At 41.0% G+C, this 22862-nt stretch overlaps 1 protein-coding gene and 1 long non-coding RNA gene across 3 annotated transcripts in view; one reads left to right on the forward strand and one right to left on the reverse strand.

Annotated features, from left to right (window-relative positions):
* Positions 1–22862, reverse strand: part of RNF220 (ring finger protein 220) — a 219361-nt gene that overhangs the window by 183729 nt on the left and 12770 nt on the right. The window lies entirely within an intron of this gene.
* Positions 14028–20724, forward strand: LOC115299658. The gene is made up of 4 exons (XR_003912277.1): positions 14028–14114; positions 14267–14465; positions 19587–19636; positions 20669–20724. It is a non-coding gene; the product is annotated as an uncharacterized LOC115299658 (long non-coding RNA).

Here is a 22862-nt window from a genome sequence, read left to right on the forward strand (position 1 = left end):
CACATGGCTTCTATATGCCTACTCCAAATACACTTTAAAGCAATCATTGTTTTCAGAATTTTTTAAAGTTATTCATTCATTCAACAAATGTCATTGCATGCTACCCAAGTGCCAGGCCCTCAAGGAATTCACAATCTTATAAGGAAACAGATGTACATGCACTCACAATAACACTAATGACAATTTCTACTATTTACTGTTACCTGCTCTGTGTCAGACACTGTGGTAGACCCTGAGAATAAAGAGAGAAATAAGAAAAATATCTTCATTCAAGGGGCTTCCCATGCCTTCAGAGGGCTTATGTACAGTCTCGTGGGAAAGACAAGTATGTGAACCAGTACATGCAGTAGAATAACCAGGTGTCCTGCTAGAAATAGTAATAATGTATTAGCAGAAGGACAAAGATGGCGAGGTTAATAAGGGATGAGAAGGAGAGTTGGAAAGGTCTTATAGAAGGAGTGACCTTTAAACTAAGTTTTAAAACAATGGGTAGGTATTCTCCAAATTAAAGACAAAGGGGGGAAAAGGGTAACTCTGGCAAAGGCAGGTATAAAACAGTTTTATGTATTCAAGGAACTGCAAGCAATCTGGAAGACATGGATGTTACAGTAAATAAAGAGGAAGGGAGGGGGTTGAGAAGATCCAGCAAAAGCTGAGGATTTTCAGGCAGATGATGGAGGGCCTTACATGCTATGTTGTCCATGAGGCCTTGGGGAGTCACTGAAGGGCTCCAGGCAGAACTCTAGTGGCTATGAGGAAGATGGAATGAAAGGGTCTGAGTTTAAAAATAATGAGATCAATAAGAATATACAGGCTTTAAAAAAAGGAATATATAGGATATAGTTAATAGGAGATATTCAAAAGGAGCAATGGTTGAATAGAAGGGGAAATACTAAGTCTATGTGGAGAAATCAGGGAAGAAACAACCCAGTAGAAAAATGGACAAAACTCTGAACATGCACTTCACAAAGAGAAAATTAAATGACCAATAAACATGAAAAGGTGCTCTATCTTATCAGAAATCAGAGAAATGTAAGAACCCCACTAAGAAATAATTATATACCCACAAGGCTGGCAAAAATTTAAAAGGTCTCACAATACCAAGTATTGGGGAGAAGGGGGAGGAATAAAAATTCTCATGCACTGCTGGCAATAGAACAAATCAATAGAAGCTCTTTAAAAAAACAGATGTTAGCCAGGGTGCCTGGGTGGCTCAGTTGATTAAGCGTCTGACTTTGACTCAGGTCATGATCTCACAATTGTGAGTTGGAGCCTCTCATCAGACTCTGTGTTGATGACTTAGAGCCTGAAGCCTGCTTCGGATTCTGGATCTCCCTCTTTCTCTGCCCCACCCCTGCGCTCTCTCTTTCTCTCAAAGATAAACAAATATTTAAAAACTTTTAAGGAAAAATTGAAGAAGCACTTACCCCAGGACCTGGCAATTCTACTCCTGAATCTCTACCCTAAAGAAACTTGTGTCCTGTATGAGAAGATACATATAAAGAATGTTTAGAGTAGCATTCTTCATAAGAACCCAAAATTGTAAATAACTCAAGTGTGTATCATTATTAGAATGGAAATACAGGGGCAGAAATACAGTGGCTCAGTCAGTTAAGCATCCAACTTCAGCTCAGGTCATGATCTTGCAGTTTGTGAGTTTGAGCCTCACATGGGCCTCTGTGCTAACAGCTCAGAGCCCGGAGCCTGCTTCAGATTCTGTGCATGTCTCTCTCTCTCTCTCTCTACCCCTCCCCTGCTCACTCTTTCTCTCTCTCTCTCTCTCAAAAATGAATAAACATTAAAAAATTTTAAAAAAGAATGGAAATACAAATCAGGGTATAGTCATATAATGGACTATTTTACACAGCAATAAAAATGAATAAACTCTAGGGGTGCCTGGGTGTTCATCTTAAAAAATGAACTCTAGCTACATGCAATAATATGGTTGAATCCTACAAACTTAGTGACGAACAGAAGAAACAAAACACAAACAGTACAAAAAAGTTATTTCACCTACATAAATATCCCAAAATGCTAAACTATCCTGTTTAGGAATACATACAGAGGTGATAAAATTATTAAAAAATCAGGAAAATAATCATTGTAAAAGTCAAGATAGTAATTACTCAAGTAAGGAAGGGACAGGCTGTGATCAAGGAGAAGCACACAGGGGGATCTTGGGTGCTGGAAATGTTCTGTGTTTTGAGCTGCTATGGTTTTATGAATGTTCACCATATAATTACTAGTTTAACCACAAAGTATGTTTTGTGCACCATTCTCTTTACGTGTGATATATTTGAGAACAACAACAAAAAAATGAATACACTTGGAGAGAAAACAAAAAGCACATTAACAGTGTACTGCTGGATGTTTTTATAAGTGAAAAACTATTTTTGTTGAAAATAAAAAAGAAATCAGAGAAGACTTCACATAGAAGATACATGTGCATTGAAACATAAAGGATTGGCTGGGATTTGCCCAGTCAATACCGGAAAAAAGGAATTCTACAGAGGGAAAATAGTATGTCCAAAAATCCATGTAAGTATGAGAGAACAAAGCATGACCAGGAAAATGGCAATTCTTTATATGACTAAGATAGAAATTAAGAGAAAAAGAATGAGAAGCACCTGGGTGGCTCAGTCCATTAAGCAGCCAACTCTGGATTTTGGCTCAGGTCATGATCTCACGGTCATCAGATTGAGCCCTGTGTTGGGCTCTGCGCTGACAGTGTGGGGCCTGCTTGGGCTTCTCTCCCTTTCCGTCCTCTGCACACATGCTTTCCTTCTCTCTCTCAAAATAAATAAATAAGCATTCATAAAAGAGAGAGAGAGAGACGAAGAATGGTCCCTTTCTCCCTGGAAAAGGAGGATGAGGAGTCTTGGATTCTTTGTGATAGGAATGAGTACTAGGGATGAGGACAACACCAAGGGCTTGCTTGTTAGATCCTCGTTGGCAGTGTATGGGAATGGATTGGAAGAGAAAGAACACTAAAGCCAGAGAATGTTGAGAGCCTGTAGGAATAGTTTGGTTAGACACTGTGAGAGCATGGACTAGGGAGAAGGAAGAAGAAACAGACAGAAGTATTTAATAAGTAGAATTGTTAGGGCATTGAAATTGATTAGATGTGAAGGGTGAAGGATAAAAGGACCCTAAGTTTCTAGTTTGAATAACTGTTAGAATGATAAATCAAAATAGGTAATGCAGGGGGAGAAGTAGGTTTGGTGCAAGAAGATGGTTAAGTTCATTTTGGTCTTAATGAGTTGGAAGTGCTTCTGGATACCCAAGAACAAAGGTCTACAAGGCAGCTAGATAGATATACATGTATGAAGCCCAGCAGCAGAGATACTTAGTCTCGAAATTGTTAAATACCTCAATGTTAATTTGAAACACCATCAATTTGAGATGTATGGCTTCTACTGAGCTGAGAGTAGAGTAAGAGCATACTTGGGTGTGATGGTAGAGAGGAAACAGGGATGATTTGTAACTCTTTGACCAGAGCAACTGGTTAATGGTGATGCCATCACCTGAGATGGGAAAAACTAGTGAAGCAAGGGTATTTCCTTAAGTGTTTATTTTTGACAGAGAGAGAGAGAGAGAGAGAGAGAGAATGAATGGGGGAGTGACAGAGAGAGGGAGACACAGAATCTGAAGGAGGCTCCAGGCTCCCAGCTGTCAGCACAGAGCCCGACGTAGGGCTCGAACTCACGAACCACAAGACCATGACCTCAGCTGAAGTCAGATGCTTAACTGACTGAGCCACCCAGGCACCCCACAAGAGTATTTTTAATTGTTCTTGTTTTTAAAGAGGGAAGGAGAATCAAGAGATCTCCTTTAGTCTTTTTTAGACATTATGCCTGAAATGTCTCTTAGACCTCCAATTGAAGACATCAGGAAGGCAACTCAGTATACCAGTTTGAAGTTTAGAGAACAAAGTCACAGTTGGAGTTACAATTTTTGGTTCCATTTGTATAAATACAGTATTTAAAGATTCCCTGCTTTCCATCCTGGGTCCAGCAGAATGGTTCCCGCAAGTAAAGATGGTAAGAAGGGCTAATCTGCCATCAATGAATTGGTGGCCTAGGAACACACCATCAATATTCACAAGTGCATCCATGGAGTGGGCTTCAAGAAGTATACTCCTCAGGTACTCAAACAGATCCAGAAATTGCCATGAAGGAGATTGACAGTCCAAATGTTACCAGGCTCAACAAAGCTGTCTGGGCCAAAGGAATAAGGAATGTCTGTTTTTGTGTGGAGTTGTCCAGAAAATGTAATAAGGATAAAGATTCACCAAACAAGCTTTATATGTTGATTACCTATGTACTTCTCATCACTTTAAAAATTCTACAGTCAATGTGGATGAGAACTGACAAAGTTATAAAACTGAAGGAGGGAGGGAAGGTAGGAGGGAGGTGGAGAGAGGGAGAGAGAGAGAGAGAGAGAGAGAGAGAGAGAGAGAGATTCCCTAATGTAATTCCCTAACATACTACACCATGTATTTATCACTCCTAAAATACTTACCTTATTGTAATGTATTGAGCTGTTTATATATCTTTGTTCCCCATAAGAACTATGAGCTGCTTGAAGGAAGAACCTGATCTTGTTTACACTGGATTTGTTTTTAAAAAATATTTATTTTATTTTTCAGAGAGCACAAGTGGGGGAGGATCAGAGAGAGGGTGACAGAGGATCCAAAGTGGGCTCTGCACTGATAGACTGATAGCAACAAGCCTGATGTGGGGCTCAAACTCCCAAACCACAAGATCATAACCTGAGCCAAAGTCAGACGCTCAACCGACTGAGCCTCCCAGGTGCCCCTATACTGGATTCTTATGGCCTGATGGCTCATGGCATATAGCAGGTACTTAATATATATGTGGAACGAATGAGTAAGTGACAACTCACTCCTCTTACTGTCATCTTGAGTAATCTCTGCATGACACTTGAGAGAGATCAGAAACCTCTACATACTATGTTTCCAACTGCTACTCCATCCTCTCCTCCATGGTTCTTCACAAAGTATCTTGCTTCTTACTTTAAAGGCAGAGGCCATGGCATCTTCCTCCTCATCCATTTTGAATTTTCTCTTCTATCACTCTCCTTAGATTTACCTCTCATCTCCAAAGCTAACCCTTGTATCTATCACCTTAACTATATATATATATATATATATCTTGCACTTCTCAGATTTGCATCTTTCATTTTTCCTGATATGTATGATCACACATTGTATATTCCCCTTCATTCACTCATACAAGCTCAGACAATGTGAAGGCAACATACCCTAGAAAATATTAGACTTAGGAAACAGACTAATGTAGAGTTCACATTCTGTTAGTAATATTCTCTCTGCCAGATATTCTTTCACTGGCTCAGAAAATTTTTGGTGCTATGACAGCAAATTAAAAGTCAGTCCCTATGACTGCTTAGGACTGGAGCAGACATGGCGTGTGCTCTTCTCAACTGCTGGACTAGATGATCTCTGTAGTGAGGCAAGGACTTCCCTCTTTAGCTAGCAATCACTCTTCCTTTCCAAAGGCAACATCTTGGAAGTGGCCACCTCAGTAGATTCTAGGTCAAGGATGAATCAAGTCATATATTCTGAAATCCATGAGTGCCCCTGACAGGTTTCAGATGAAGTCCTTCAAGCCAGTTGCTCTTTTTGGCAATTTAGTCTTGGTCCTAAGAGTCAGGTCCTGGGCAGAGCTCCTCGCTGAATTTGACTAATGTCAAGGTCTCTAGGGCAGGTGAAGGAGTTTCTCTTGGGAGGCTCAGGGATCCAAAGGAAGCTCTGCCTCTAAGCTCTCTCTCTCTTGGACTTCTAGTCTGAGTCCCAAGCTTACCCATGAGTAATACTCCCACCGTAGAGTACCAAATTGAGTAGGGATCTGTTCCAAATGAGAATTCCTTCCATCCTGATCCAACAGACTACTCTGTAGAGCTTTCCTTAGTCAACTGAAGTCACAGAAAGAGTACAGGTTTTTGGCATCAGACAGGTCTGTTTTTGAATCCCAGTTCTGCCACGAATTAGGTGTGCGTTGGTCAAATGTCTTGAGTTCTCTCAATCTCTCTGCATTCTTTACTTTTTTTTTAAATAACAGTTTATTGTCAAATTGGTTTCCATATAACACCCAGTGCTCTCCCCACAAGTGCCCCCCTCCATGACAATCACCTCCTTCCTCTCTCCCCTTCCCCCTTCAGCCCTCGGTTGGTTCTCAGTATTCAATAGTCTCTCATGATTTGTGTCCCTCTCTCTCTCCAACTCCTTCCCCCTTCCCCTCCCTATGGTCCTCTGTTAGGTTTCTCCTGTTAAACCTATGAGTGCAAACATATGGTATCTGTCTTTCTCCACCTGACTTATTTCGCTTAGCATGACACCCTAGAGGTCCATCCACTTTGCTACAAATGGCCATATTTCATTCTTTCTCATTGCCATTGTATATATATATACCACATCTTCTTGATCCATTCATCAGGTGATGGACATTTAGGCTCTTTCCATGATTTGGCTATTGTTGACAGTGCTGCTATGAACATTGGGGTACCTGGGCCCCTATGCATTAAATTTTTTTTTGATAGACAGAGAGAGATAGCGCGAACAGGGGAGGGTCAGAGAGAGAGGGACACACAGAATACGAACAGGCTCCAGGCTCTGAGCTAGCTGTCAGCACAGAGACTGACACGGGGCTTGAACCCACGAACCGTGAGATCATGACCTGAGCCAAAGCTGGACGCTTAACCGACTGAGCCACCCAGGTGCCCCTGCATCAACACTTCTGCATCCTTTGGGTAAATCCCTAGTAGTGCTATTGCTTGATCATAGGGGAGTTCTATTGATAGTTTTTTGAGGTCTGCTGCATTCTTTAAAATGGAAATGAAATCTACCATTTTATGTAAGATTGATGTATAAAGAACTTAAATTTATTCTCCTGTTTCCCTTCCACTTCCTCTGTAACAGGCTAGGAACTTTGGCCCCAATACCAGGGTCATCTTTGACTAATTCCCTCCATTCTTTGCTATGTCCTCTTCATCTTTTGCCACCCTCTCCTTTGCACACTATGTACCTGGAGCGAACTCTTTTCAGTTCCCTGACTACATAAAGGTCTTTCTCCACAATGCTGTTCAATAGAACTTTCTAAAATAATGAAAAAGTTCTGTACCTGAGCTGTTCACCGTAACAGCCACTAGTCACATGTGGGTAGTCAGCACTTGAATTGTAGCTATTGGGACTGAGAAAAAATATTTTAATCTTATTTCATTTTAATTACATTTAATAGCCCCCAGAGCTGGTGCTAACATAGACCGTAAGTCTTTGAATTTGCCATTTCCATGCATGAAATGTATTTCTCCACCCTTTATCTAGCTAACTTCTACTTGGGCTTAAAATCTCAACTTGAACATCTATTCTTCCAGGATGCATATCCTGGGACTCTGGACCCTGTTAGATATCCCCTTTGTTACCTTCCAAGCATCCTCTATACTTCTATTATATCACTCACCATAGTTTATTTTAATTATTGTTTTAAATACTTATTTAAATATTAATTTAAGATTAATATTTAAATATTAATTAATGTTTTATTTAAATATTTATTTTAAATATTTTCAAATATTTTATTTTAATTATTTCCCATTAGGTTGTGAACTTCTTCAGTTATCTTATCTGTGGACTACCTCATAGATCTGGATGCCTCTTATCTTCCCTTTTAGTGGACATCCACAGGAGCTTTGCATTTAGACTTTTTCCAAGATGGGAACCACTATCTTTGAGATAACTACTGCATATCTGAATAGCTTTAGGGACTAATTAGAAGTGGCTTTATACCTTTCTAAGGATAAGCCCAAGTCAGAAACTACAAAAAAAAGGAACTATAAAATAACTCATTAAAAATGAAAAACTTCTGTATGCAAAATAAACAACAAAACTCCACCAACTTAATATATCAAGATAAATGATAACTGGGAAAAAGTGTGCAACATATATGAGAGATTTTTTTAAAAAAGGATGAATATCCTTCTTATGAAAAAGAGATCTTGGGGGGCCTGGGTGGCTCAGTCAGTTAAGTGTCCAACTTCGGCTCAGGTCATGATCTTGTGGTTCATGTGTTCAAGCCCCACATTGGGCTCTGTGTGGACAGCTAGAGCCTGGAGCCTGCTTGGAATTCTGTGTCTTCCTGTTTCTCTGCCCCTCCCCTGCTTGCACTCTGTCTTTCGCTCTTAAAAATAAACATGAAGGGGCGCCTGGGTGGCTCAGTCAGTTAAGCCTCTGACTTCGGCTCAGGTCAGATCTCACGTCCGTGGGTTCGAGCCCTGCGTCGGGCTCTGTGCTGACAGCTAGCTCAGAGCCTGGAGCCTGCTTCCGGTTCTGTGTCTCCTTCTCTCTCTGCCCCTCCCCCTCTCATGCTCTGTCTCTCTCTGTATCAAAAATAAATTTAAAAAACATTAAAAAAATAAAAAATAGATAAATAAAAAGAGCTCTTGAAATCAATAAGAGAAAGATGGATAAGGGATATGAACAAGCAATTCAAAAAAGACAAACTAATGTCAATAAACATTTTTTAAATAGTAATGTCATTAGTAACTGAAGAATGCAGATAAAATAAACAAAATACCATATTTTGCCTATTAAATTGACAAAAGTGAAAATGTTTTATATTGATAAAAGTATAAAGAAATAGGTAATCTGGCAATAAGCATAAAAATTTAAATATGTATACTTTTCATTCAACAGTTCTACTTTTAGGCCAAAGCTGAATTTACAATGATGTTCTCTGCAGCGTTGTTTATAATGCTGAAAAGCTGGAAACAACCTAATTAGACAACCAGACATTGTTTAAATAAAATACGATATATCTCTGTGATGGAATACTGAATAGCTATTTAAGGGTGGTGATACAGATCTGTATTTATTGACATGGAGCATTATCTATAATAAATGAAAAAGTGAAAAAGCAAGTATGTTAGTATGATCCTACTTACATAAAAATATTGGTCAGCTTTCTCATCTGTCAACTAATAAAAAGGAATGTGGAAGGACATACACCAAAATATTGATTCTTTCTCTTTCCCCTCTTAAACTCATGGCAGTTAGCCAGTGGGAGGGCCTCCCCAGGATTCTTGGGTGTGGGCTTTAGTATCCCCTCAAATTAGTCACGGGGAGCTGGAGAAATATCCAATTCTAGGTTGCCTGGTTGATGCAGCTGTAACTGCCTGGTTGATGCAGCGTGGACCCTACCAATCTTATTCACTGCGGTATCGCTGGTGTCTTGAATTCTTGGCACATAGTAGGCATTCAATAAATATGCGTTCAATCAATGAATTGTATCAGAGCCCCAATTATACTTAATGATAAGCATATGTAAACATTATTTCGATAAATTAAACCCAGAATGTGAAATCTACAAAAATTTAAGATAACACAAGACTCCTGGGGTGCTTGGGTGGCTCAGTCGGTTGGGCATCCGACTTCAGCTCAGGTCATGATCTCATGATTCGTGAGTTTGAGCCTGCATCATACTCTGTGCTGACGGCTAGGAGCCTGGAGCCTGCTTCACATTGTGTCTCCCTTTCTCTGCTCCTCCCCCACTCACACTCTCTCTCTCAAAACTAAATATTAAAGAAAAGATTTAAGATAAAACAAGACTCCCAAATATGTTATATTTCCTATACACCATTACAATGTTGTGAGCTAGAAGTTCATTTTCTTTTATCATTTGTGTACTTTCCCAGAAGAGTTTGAGAAACAGTGAATAATGTTTTTGTGCAAGGTCTCTCCCATCTGCTTATGAGACTACATATGACAACCTCTGACTCACAGATGAGAAAATGGTGATCGCTCAAGGTCACACAGTTAAAACACAGGGGAATCAGGAACCAAATCCAGGCGTGTTTGTCTCCAAAACTCATCTGTGGCTTGAAAGGTGCTAAGTATGACAATGAAAAGGACATTGCAGTTCTGTGACAGCTAATGTTTGTGCTTCCTAACGAGTCACTACCACTTAGCCTGGAGCTCCCACGTCTAAGAGGTGCTTTTTCTTAACCCTTGGAGAATCCGGAGGACGATTTGTCACCAGGGTTATTAGCATTTTTCCCTGGATATCGACAGCTTGTCTTTCCTCCCTCCAACCAGTGACTGATTTCTTCAAATGCGCCAAATACACCCCAAGTCACCATGGTAAACGTATTGACAGAATCATATTAACAGCTACTGAGCATTTACAGGGTTGTAAGTTATGCAGGGGGAAAAAAGATAAGAAAACACACAGGAGAATAAAACAAGTTCAATCAGCAGTGACAATTATTTATTTAGAAGCTGTTGGTTGGAACAGTTTTTAAAATATATTTTAATTGCTAATTATTGTTTCTTCAAGAGAGTGGCCTCAGTCAGAGTTGCTCCTCCTCAAAGCTAATCATTCATATTTTAGCTGCTCAGCTCACAAACTGTGCTCTTTGCAGCTGGCCCACCACAGCTGTGTCTACGCAGTCACCTTTCGCTCCAGGGGCTTGCTTACTAACAGAAACATGACTGCGCCGGGTGGCTTGCTCTACCAATCCTCAAGTCTGCTAGTCCATTTACCATAAGGCAGCAGATATTTACGTCCTTATTTCTCTAAAGATTGAGGCTGGTTCAATAAGCAAAATTCTGCTCTAAGCCACCAAGACAACTGACAATTTTTCAAAGGAATGACCTATCTTTTCTAAGTTAATTTACACCTTTTATTGGGGAACATAAGTGTTGCCTTAGGCAATGTAGAGAATACAGAAGAGTTTGTTTTCAGTTTCTAATTCCCTGGGTACTCCTATGTGAACCTTATAACAAATAAGGTCAGCCCTCTAGGCCGAGGGAGGGACTGCGGGTAAACAGGCGTGAGGGCACTCTGGGGTCCCGCGTGTGAGTGTGTTTGGGCACAGCCTCATCTCCCGTGTTTCCAACTTTGCATGCTTCTTAAGGAGAATCTAATCCTCACGGGAGAATTTAATCTGTTCATTTGCAGGCATCTCATCAGCACCCTGCTTTGTTGAGGACTGTTTGATGTCCCAAGGAAAAGACTTCGAAGTCTTTTAAAGCCTTTTTGATGTGAACCAGAAAATCACGTTTTGTCAAGAGTGCACTCAACTTGAACCTCAAAAGGTTCAGGACTCAGAAACCACACGGTTCAAGTGGGATTTAAACTGGGCAAAATCACTTCCTTGTCTTCCCCCTGCAAGTCCCTCCCCTGGCCTTTGTGCTAACAGTTTCTGTGCACTGTTGGGCCTTTTTTCCTTTCTTTTTATTCTCTCTCTTTCACACACACACACACACACACACACACACACACACACACACACATCTTGGCAAGAAAATCTTAAGGAAAAGAAAACTATATCACCCCCAAAGAAGTGGCTATCTCCCCACTGAGGATAAAAGCTGTCTCTAGCTCCACCCTATCTTCACAGATTCGGAATGATCACTGCTGCGGCCCCAGAGGCCGGGCCACTTTAGGTGAAGGTCAAATGATATACAAAGCCAAACAGCTATGATTGCATCTTTAATTGAGGTGTTTAACTAGATACAGGACTAGAACTTCCTGTGCCCCAGGCAGCTTCTGCAGAGAAAACTGGAAACTTGCTTGGAAATGAAGGGATCAGCCTCCTCTCAAAATCTGGGGAAAGAACTGAGCTGACCGAGAATATGCTAACCCTGTCTCTTTCCAAAGGTCTCTTCTTATATTTTTTCCTCTTAAGACTCACAGTTACTCAAAGGCCAGCAAAAGTTTAGATTTAAGAGGCAGAATCTCAATTGTTAAAAGGTCCAAAGTGTTCTGATATAACAAGGAACACCAGATGCCCTGTTCCCTATGGCTGTAAACACACCAAAGCTTCACTGACCACTCCCTCGTGTCCTGCTAACCCTAACAGTCACCATTTACTGAGTGGCTACTGTGGATCAGGCACTGTGCTATAAATATAATATTTCAATAAAACAAAAAGGTAAGTCATCTCATTCCCATTTTGCAGACGAGGAAACTGAGGCGCAGAGAGCTTAAATTACCTGCCTCAAAGCAGCACATCTAGTAAGTCCCTAAGCTGCAGCTAAAGTCCAGTCTGTTGAACTCCAAAGTCAGTGTTCTTGGCTTAATACCATGCTGTTCAGCACCTGTTCTATTGCAGTTTGGGTTTTTTTTTTTAAAGCATTTAGTGTTCTATAAATTTATTTACTTAGTATTTATTGAGTACCTACTCAGTGAGAATTGTGAATATTTCAAAGAGTGTAAGACACTATTCCTTCCCCCTCTCTCATTGTGACTACTGCAACAGCTTTTTTTACAATGATCTTCTTTTACTAACACTGACCCTATTTCAATCCATTATTCACAAAACAGCCATTGTCATCTTTTAAATGATAAATCACAACATGGTATTTCTCCATTTAAAACACTCTGTGGCTTCCTATTGCCTAGAGAATAAAATCCAAACTCTCTTAAAAGATTCATGGAGATCTGGCTGCTCTTTCTTTCATCTACTGCTGTATTCCCCCAAGTTCACTCCAGCCCTCAGACCTGTTTGTCCCTCAAATGTACCAGGACACCCTTCTCCCAAACCCATATGTGCTTGCTTACCATTCATATTTTAATCCAAACATCACCTCCAGGGGCATACCAAGCACATTGGACACAGCGGATCATTTTTTATGACAAATAAATAATCATGTCATAATCAATCATGACTATTATTTTCCTGATTGATTCTTCAGTTTTAACATAAGTGATTAATAATTTAAAAATAATGTTTTAGGGGCACCTGGGTGGCTCAGTGGGTTAAGCGTCTGACTTCAGCTCAGGTCATGATCTCATGGTTTGTGAGTCTGACCCTGCATCAGACTCTCTGCTGTCAGCACAGAGCCCCTCAGATTCTCTGTTCCCCTCTCTCTGTCTCTACCCTACTCGTGTGCTCTCTCTTTCTCAAAAATAAATAACATTAAAAAAATAAAAATAATATTTTATTTTTAAAGATATTCTAATTTGGGGCACCTGGGTGGCTCAGTCAGTTAAACATCCAACTTTGGCTCAGGTCATGATCTCACAGTTCGTGGGTTCAAGCCCCGTGTTGGGCTCTGTGCTGACAGCTCAGAGCCTGGAGCCTGCTTTGGATTCTGTGTCTTCCCCTTTCTCTGCCCCTTCTCCACTTGTGCTCTGTCTTGGTCTCTTTCTCTCAATGAAATACATTAGGAAAATTTTTAAAGATATTCTAATTTAGCAAACGATTTATTAGATGAACTAAAAATGTACAAATACTAAACAAAAAAGTCACACCCCACTTCACAGTTTGTTTCACTGTTTCAAAATTTAAATGCAAATAAGAACTCCAAGAGGTCAAAATGAATGGCAGACTGAAATAACTCAATTTATGTTTCCTTATCTTTACAATGAATGTGCTCTCACTGTTTATTTTGAATGTACCATTTACATGCAGGAGTGTGCAGCATCACAGGAGCTGGAGCCCTAAGTGAGCCCAACTGCTTCTGAACTGTTAGACACTTGCTCTCAAAGCAAACCAAGCCTGCAGGTGTCATGGGTCCACAATATCACTAGAAGTTCTCCCACAGTTCCTCCTTATAGAATATAATGCTTATTAAAGAATAAAATTTAAAATCCGCTCATTTAAAACATATACATATTATTAGTAAAACTCAAGAGTAACCACAGCAAATTTTTAGAACTTGGACCAACAAAAGATATTTTCAGGGAGAAATATTATATAACTGATGTTGTTTTAAATTGCCAGCACATGATGACATTAAAAAGCAAACCAACTTTAGCTGACTTATTTTAAAATTCCTCTACAGACTAACATAGCACTCTACTCCCCTCACCAATGCACACTACACTCTGTCACAATAAAAAAGTTGTAAGTGCTATTACATGGAGAAACACAGGTATTGTGAGAAGAGAACAGGGTCAAAGGAGTAGGAGAAGAACAATGGAAGTATAATGGCCCAGAAGCCAAGGGAGTGGGAATTCCAAGAAGGATGACGTCAACAGTTGTATCCAATACTACAAAGGATCCTTCCTCTGAATTAGGTACCAGAGCTAACTGCGAACAAGGCTAGAGATCTTCCTTTACTATGTGGAAAGGTAAAACCAACTCTACCTTCCTCTGGCTAGCATGTAAATTAATTCAAAGGGGAAATTTCTTATATTTGGTCTTAACCAGTTCTTAGCCTCAAAGGCAAAAAGATAGAAGAACACACATCATATTGAATCAATGGCATATCTGTGTTCTCTAGACCTGAGTCCTGCCAAGAAGAGCTCAGCCAGTGGCAACCACCAGCACTGACCAGTCCTGAGGAAGGAAGAGACCCCACTCAGAGGAAACGCTGGGGAAAATCCACATAAATGGGCACAAACAGAGCTGGTTAAGTGGGATACTGCTTAGTCCTCACATCTGTTCTCTGTTTACCCCATCTTGCTCACTTGAAGAAAGTAGTAAGTATGTGACCACCTTTAAGTGTCTTTTCATTTTTAAATTCCCTTCACTGTATACCTCCTGGATCAGTCTGTACTTTTTGGATGTTGAAACGGAAATAACCATCAGTTAATTTAACTTTTTTATAAACTAATTCAGAAAAGAAAATTAATTTTGTAAATAACAAGAACAAAATCAGACATTTTCACAGCAATTGTGACTATACATCCCATTACACTCTGCCTTTTGGAAGAAATGGAACCAATCAGTAATTAGCTCTAGAGCTAGAGAAATCACCCAGTTTTATCAAATCATCTCTCTAAGATTCAACTTTACTATTTATTTATTTATGTTTGTTTTTGAGAGAGAAAAAGACAGAGCACAAGCAGGGAAGGGGCAGAGAGAGAGGGAGACCCAAAATTCGAAGCAGGCTCCACGTTCTGAGCTGTCAGCATAGAGCCTGATGCAGGGCTCGAACCCATGAATCATGAGATCATGACCTGAGTCAAAGTCAGAGCTCAACCAACTGAGCCATTCAGGTGCCCCTAAGATTCAATCTTTAAATGCTAGGTCATGGGCCTTTCCCATAATATAGTCTTCCAAATCTTTTTATTTATTTTATTTTTATTTATTTATTTTTAAGTAGGTTTCATGCTTAGAACAGAGTCTAATGCAGGTCTTGAACTCACAACCCTGAGATCAAGACCTGAGGTAAGAGGAGTGCCTCGGTGGCTCAGTAGGTTAAGCATTCTACTCTTGATTTTGGCTCAGGTTATGATCTTACAGTTTGTGAGTCTGAGCCCTGCATTGGGCTCTGCAGTGAGTGGGAAGCTTGCTTGGGATTCTCTCTCTCCCTCTCCCTGGCCCTCTCCTGCTAGCAAGCTCTCTCTCAAAATACATAAACATTAAAAAAAAAAAAAAGACCTGAGCTGAGATCAAGAGTCAGATGCTCAACTGACTGAGTCACCCTGGTACCCCCCAAATTGTCTTTTTAAAATAAACTTTTTAGAAATTTTTAAATTTATGGAAAAAATGCAAAAATAATATAAAGAGCTCCCATATTCCTCACACTCAGTTTCCCCTATTATTAACATCTTATTTTAGTATGGTACATTTATCATAACTAATGAGCCAATATTGATACACTATTACTAACTCAACTTCATATTTTATTCAGATTTCTCTAGTTTTTACTGAGTTTTTTTAATCCTAGCACCTTCAAATTATGGTTTTTAAGAAGTATTTATTTATTTATTTATTTATTTATTTGAGGGAGAGAGAGTGTGAGTACAAGTGTGGGAAGGGCAGAGAGAGAGAAGCAGAGCTTCTGAAGCAGACTCTTATGCTGACAGCATTGAACCCGATGTGGGGCTCGAACTCAGAGCTGTGAGATCATGACCTGAACCAAAGTTGGACACTTAACTGACTGAGCTACCCAGGCAACCCTCAAATTATGTTTTAAATCATAAACTAGATTTTTAGATTATAAAAATAGTACATACACATGTTAACTATTCAAATACTATAGAAGAGCAGAAAAGGTATTACTCCTGTTCTCCTTCCCAGTCACACTCCCCAAATAAAACTACTGTCAACAACCTCTTTTGTACCCTTACAAAAGTTTTATATAAAGATATATATACATATGTATGTATCTTCTCTTCTATACAAAGGGGTTATATACTTCTCTGCACCTTTTTAAAAAAAATGTTTATTTATTTTGAGAGAGAGACAGAGACAGAGAGAGTTGGGGAGGGACAGAGAGATTGGGGGAGAGAGGATCCCAAGCAGACTCCATACTCTGATACGCACAGAGCCTGATGTGGGGCTCAATCTCACAAACTGTGAGATCATGAGCTGAGCCAATCAAGAGTTGGATGCTTAACTGACTGAGCCACCCAGGTGGCCCTCTCTGTACCTTGTTTTACATATAAGCACACAAGGCCCTAACTTACTTTTTTAAATCACTACACAGTATTTTATTATATAGATGTGTCATAATTTACCAATTTCCTATCAGTGTACATTTAGGTTGCTTCTAGTTTTTCAAATTACAAATCATACTATAAAGTACATACACCTTTATGTACTTGACCAAATACATGTAGGATAAATTCCTACAGTTGAATTGCATCAAAGGACATTTGCATTTAAAATTTTCATAGAGGGGTACCTGGGTGGCTCAGTTGGTTAAGCGGCCGACTCTTGGTTTTGGCTCAGATCATGATCTCACAGTGCTGACAGCTCAGATCCTAGAGCCTGCTTCAAATTCTATGTCTCCCTCTCTCTCTGCCCCTCCTCAACTTGTGCTCTGTCTCTCTCTCTCTCAAAATTAAATAAGCATTAAAAATTTTTTTAAATAAATAAATAAAATTTTCATAGATATTGCCAAATTGCCCTCCCAAGAGAATATATACCACTTTATACTCCCACCAACTGTGTGTACAGGGCTGTGTGTCCCATACCTTCATCAATTATGGGCATGTTATGAAACAAATGGTTCATAATTCACCAAAATGCTTCAAACGTGCCATTGTCTCCCCACCTCCAACTTCAGGTATTCTTTCTGACTTTTTAGCCTTCTGGTCACTTTTGGTTTTCTTCCTGCCCTCTCTGAGAAGACTGTTCGGTAGTTTTAAAAAAATGTTTATTACTGAAGTATAGTTGACATATAATATTACATTAGTTTCAGATGTACAACATAGTGATTCACCAATTCTCTATGTTACACAAGGTTCATCATGATAAATGTAGTCACCACCTGTCACCATATAACCTTATTACAATATTATTGACTATCTTCCCTATGTTTCACTTTTCACGTCTCTGACTTATTTATTGTCTAATGAAGTCTGTACCTCTTAACACCCTTCACCTGTCTCGCAGTGAAGGTGAAGTGTACTTTTTTCCACACTTACACTCTTAATTTCCTTTCCTCACTTTTCCAGCAACCTTGTGTTTCCTATTCACAAATTTCCCTTATAGTTTTTGTGCAGCTTGACAGGATTCAATGACAACAACAAAAAACCCCACTTTTGCCCCGCTCTCTCAACCTGCTGGCCCTCCTGAACCAAGAAAGAATGTTAATAGGGAAACCTGAAGATCTTTAATCTGGGCCAAAATATCAGAAGGAATAAATTCATCTTGGTGTAACTCTAAAGAAAAGAACATTGAGAAGAATTCTGCATTGTTTCCTTTGTTAGAATTTAATATGTTACTTTCCCCCCTACATTCCACTCCTGAATTTCCTCTTTTTGAATCAATAGTTCATAAGTTTTATTAATTACTCTTTGTTTTTGTAGCTAGAATTGGAGAGGAGGCAAAAGTAACGGTGAAGGAAAGAAAGGAAAAATCCAAAAGTGGCTGATTGAAGAAGAGGAATAAATGGGCAGGAAGGGTATAGGTAAAGAGGCAAAGCACAACTCAAAAAAAAAAAAAAAAAAAGACCAACTTAAGTCCTCAAAGAAAAGTTCTTTACTTTGGCTCCATCACCACCCCTTTCATTTCTGAGCTCTGAAAAGAGGATCCTAGTACAGGAATGGGTTGGAGAGTGGGAAACAGTGGAAGAGGGAGTAAAAGTACAACCCCCCTTGAACTACAACCCCCCTCCTCACCCCCAACTTCTTATCCAGCAAAGCTCCACCACCAAGAATCAGCTTAGTAGAATAAACCACTTAGGGCTGAGGCTCAGAGAAAGTCAAAGACCCCACAATCTCCTTGCCTATTAAGCTTCTTAGAAGTTAGAATGCTGTTAAAGAAAGTGATATTATGGCCAAGCTACTTAGAAAGTACACAAGGATGCTAAGTTGAGAAGAGGGAGGCCAGTGTGGGGGGTTATGAGCATCTATCATTAATGAAAAATGATGGGGCAAGAGTGGATACTAGAGTGGGAGCAAAAGTAGCCAGTGTGAGAACAGGTGCTCTTGTAAGTCTTCAAGCTGGCACAGAGAAGGGTAGCTGCGGAATCTACAAATAGGATGAGAATCTGGACAGAGAAGAAATCATGGTTTTCTTGGGATAAAAAGGAAACATGGCTTCACGTAAGCTCCATATAAGTAATCAGAGAATAAGAAAAATAAAGCAACCTCAACAATTCCTTCCTAGGTCCAATTTCCCAAAGATTTCTGGCATGCTGCCACTTCCTTATCCTCTCCCCAGAATAGCTGGCAGTGTCCACAGGCTCACTATCTGAAAGGCTGGCAAGGTAGAGGGCAAGAATAAAACTAACCAAACCCTTTATCCCCAAATAAAGTCATGATGGCTCACTGTCCTTCCCCAGGTAGGAGTTTAGGGTGGAATTCTGCTTATTTCCACACTATGCTTTTTAGGACAGTTAAAGGTGGAGGGTGAGGGGGGAAATCATCAGGTGAGCTCTAGTCCTCCTTGCTCCAGCCCTCATTTAACTGGAACCAAGAATAAAAAATAACATTAAAGGTGCCAACCAATTAATGTCAACTGGGAATTTTTTTCAGCCATAGAAATACCTGTCACAAACTGCACAAACCCATAAGAGATCAGGGATCACCAGTCACTGCCCCTGTAATGTAATCAAGGATGGAGGCTAAGGGGTAAAGAACCTGGTTCAAGAGACTTCAGATCTGTCCCTGAGCCCTTGTAATAATGACTATATCTAACAAGTATTAAAGGCCAACTTTGGGCCAGGCACTATTCTTGAGACTTTATTTCTATTTTATATGAACTAATTTAATCCTTAGAACTAGGAGTCTAGTATTAGTACTAGTCCCACTTTGCCTTGAGGTAACTGAGACACAGAAAGACTAGACGCATCTGTCCTGTCTCAGAGTTAGCTCTTCTTGAACTGCTGCTGCGCCTGTGAAGTGCGGAGCATGCCAAGGGCGGGCTCTGTACCACAAAGAGCATTAGGAGTTAGCAGATGCTATACCATCTTCCTCTCTCCCATCAGGGGTGTGTTTGACAAACTGGTTTTTGTTTTGTTTGGGATCATAACTAGTAAGCTCCAGGCAACACATTAGGTACTGAGAACAGAGGTAAGTCACAGTCCCTACCAAGGAGCTCACAGTTGCAGGTAGGGGGACAAAAGTCTGTGAGTGGGCCAAAATAGATTGTGCCCAAGGGCTGCCTCACTACAAAGGACTCCTACCATTTACCATTTTTTCCAGGATGGACACAACCTGGCATACAGACATGAGGTGCTGAGAAGTGTCACACAGTAAGTAGACAGAAGCATTATTCTTATTACCTCAGGAATCTGACCCATAGGCTTCCCTCTCCTGGGGTTATCCTCCTTCCCATTGGCTTTGGAGCCAGACTTGCCTGCATTTGAATCTCATCTCTGCCATCCCTTGCTTCTGTGATAGTAGGTATATTACTTAAATGCTCCGGGCCTCAGTGTCCTCATCTGTAAAATGGAGATGAAAACCATACCTACCTCAAACGGATTTTATGAGGATGAAATACATGACTACTTGTAAAGCACGCAGAATAGTGTCTGACTGGTAGAAAGCACTCAAAAGGTGTTGGCTCTTCTTACGAGAAGTAGTGCTCTGTGCTTGCCTTAGCCCGCGGTCATTTTACTTGCAATAAAAAGACTGAATTTAAATGCATCTGGTATGGTTAGTTTAAGGAGGATAGGAAGTCTCTGGGACTAAATAGGAGGAGAACAGTTCCCCTGGGAAGTTGGAGGAATAACCCTGGAACTTGTTAATTAAGATCTTGTTAATGAATCTGCTTGTTAATGGTCTATTAAATAATCACACAATGAAGTTTACCGCACAAGTAAAGCCTTGTTCAAATGCTTGTTCTTTCCGATCCTCCTGGCTCAGCTGGGACTTCTAAAGATCTTGCCTATGGGGCAAGTCCTACCAAACCCTTCCAAATCTGATGGCCCTCTTCATCTTGTCACACTCTCCAGTAGCACATGGCTGTTCTTGCAGCCTAGGCAAGGTCTCTAGGGCAGAAAGCTCTCATCACGTGAATTCTACCTATCATTCCTTGGGCCAAGCCACTGTGCCTGTAAGCCAAAATATCTCCTTCCACAGAGTAGGAACAGAGTCACAGGCCTTGGGAACTGAAAAATAAAGGCGCTCTGAACCTGCTGAGAAGACAGGCAGAAGGTGAATTTGTTTCAAAGGGAATCTGGCAAAATAATATTTCAGCTCAGATGTCACAGACCTACGTAGGAAGTGGCCTTCCAACCTCCACTCACAAAGGGTCTACAAAACTTTTGTCCCAAACCACCTAGGAAAATAATGCTGCAGCCAGTGGCAGGGAACGCAGCCTCTCTTCTGGAGTCCAACTTCAAGGATGAAACTGCAGGTAGGAGGGCTCCCTCTAGGTTGAACACTCAGGTATTTCATAAACTGCGTTAGCCTCCCAAGACCATGCTGCTCCTTAGACAGATGTTCTCGGAAGGGGAAAATATTATACAGTGTTTGTGTACGTGTCATCTGTGGCTATGCGTGTGTGTGCCATTTAGGTTACTTTTAGATTACGAAACACATCTGTGTTATCTTTTCTGATTCAACAACCCTTAAGGTAGGGCAAGGATTATTTGCCACCTTATATTTAAATATGAGGCTCAGGGGCTCAGAGAGACAATGACTTACCCAAAGGTACACAGCTAGTAAATGAGAAGCTGGAGCTTCTGGCTCTGTGCTCTTGCCCTGTCACTGAGCTGTTTCCAAAGCTTCTATTTCTAGTCATCACTTCCCACTTGTAAATGTGCCAGGGGGTGCCCAGCCCTGCGGTGGATCCTGTGTGGTCCTTCAGACTATGTCAGAGCGGGTAGAGCCAGCTGGCAACACACAGCATAATTTGGCCAAGGAAACAGTGACCCTGGGTTCACTTATTCTCACAACAAATATTTATTGAGCCAGGTGCTACATGAGGGGAAACACTGGATAAGAATCACACAAGGAGACGGACATGGGCCCATGGAGGAGGGATAATTAGGCAAATAATTACATTACAATGTGACAAATATTTTAAAAGGGGAGGGTATGTTGGGAAAAGGATACCACCCCCAAGTCCATGAGCAAAGTTGATGAGAGTATCCGATAATGTACAGGTGTCTGTCTGAACCACCTGAACCTCAGACCAAGCCCCCTACTCACGGTTCATTTAACCTTCTTTCCACAGGCAGCTGTTCCCAGAAGTGTTAAAGCTTGGAGCAGAGAGCCAATCTGCAGGTGTTGGTGACTAATTCAGCCTCTGAGAGATTCCTCTAACCCTCCAACCCTCCACTAACCCTTATTTCTTTACAAATGAGCATTTTAGCATAAGAAAGCTTAAGGGCTGGGGAAGGGGGAGAGAGGAGGCTGGCAAAACCCCCCTCTAGCCCCAATTCGGCAGTATAACAGCAGTGAGAAGCCAAGCTGGCTGGAGCCCAAGAAGCACCAAAGTGCACACTGGCTCCCTCACATCTGGCTAAGCACTATGAGCCCCTCCACTGGGCCACCTTATAACTACAATATTACACCAAGAAAGGGGCCGTCTGAGCGTGTACAATCAGCTGGTCGGCAATAAGGGAGAAAAAGGGAAACAACCTGAGGAGCAGCAAAGGCCAAGGGGGCAACTAGAGGCAGTTGGACAGATCGTATCCACAACAGAAGAAAGGGGTTGCCAGGATCAGAGCCTGCATCTTCTCTCCTACTGGTCCGGGCTTCTGGGTGGAATCCCAGCCTCCTCCTCTCTACTTGCCTGTCCTGGGTCCCCTTCTTCCAAAGCTGTACTCCTTGGTGAAAGCTTCCCTCTGAGACTCTCACCTTTGGTGAGTGACTTGTATACTTTAAGGAGTCTAAGAATCACCTACTTGCTAAATATACAGATTTCTGCACCGCTTTCCCTGTGATTCTGAGTAGGAGGTCTGGAGTGGGCCCTGGGAATCTGCACTATAAATAATATTTACCACCCCTCCTCCACCACCACAAATGGGAGGGGAGCTCACGGCTCTCAGATCACACTTTAGGAAACCTAGCCTTAGGAATGACTCCTCCTGACATCCCAGAGCCCTTGTTGTCTGTTACCTCATATTATCATTTCTTTTTCATATATACATCTTAACCACTCACCTTAACCATAAGGCCCTCAAGAAGAGGAAGTAGCATCTACTTTGCTGACTCCTCTGCAAACAGCCCTGAGCACACAGCACTCCACAGGAAACGCTGTGGATGTTGAGCGGTGACAATGATAAGAGGCCAGGGGAAGGAAAACCACAACAGGGATGGCAGGCACCGAGGGCCTGGCCGAAGGGAACTGTTTTAGTATGCCAGTGTGTGCCAGGGTGGGACAACGGTTTGCCTTGCCTTCTTTTTTCCTTTCTTCAATAGTCTTGGCATTTTACGCCTAGCCTCCCTCATGAAAGTTGCGCCTGAGCAAAGCACCTCCCATGGGAAACTTTGCCAAGAAATCTGGCCAAGAATCCTGGGTGCCATGTG

Source organism: Suricata suricatta, chromosome 8 (genome assembly GCF_006229205.1).
Source record: "Suricata suricatta isolate VVHF042 chromosome 8, meerkat_22Aug2017_6uvM2_HiC, whole genome shotgun sequence".
Lineage (NCBI taxonomy): Eukaryota > Metazoa > Chordata > Mammalia > Carnivora > Herpestidae > Suricata > Suricata suricatta.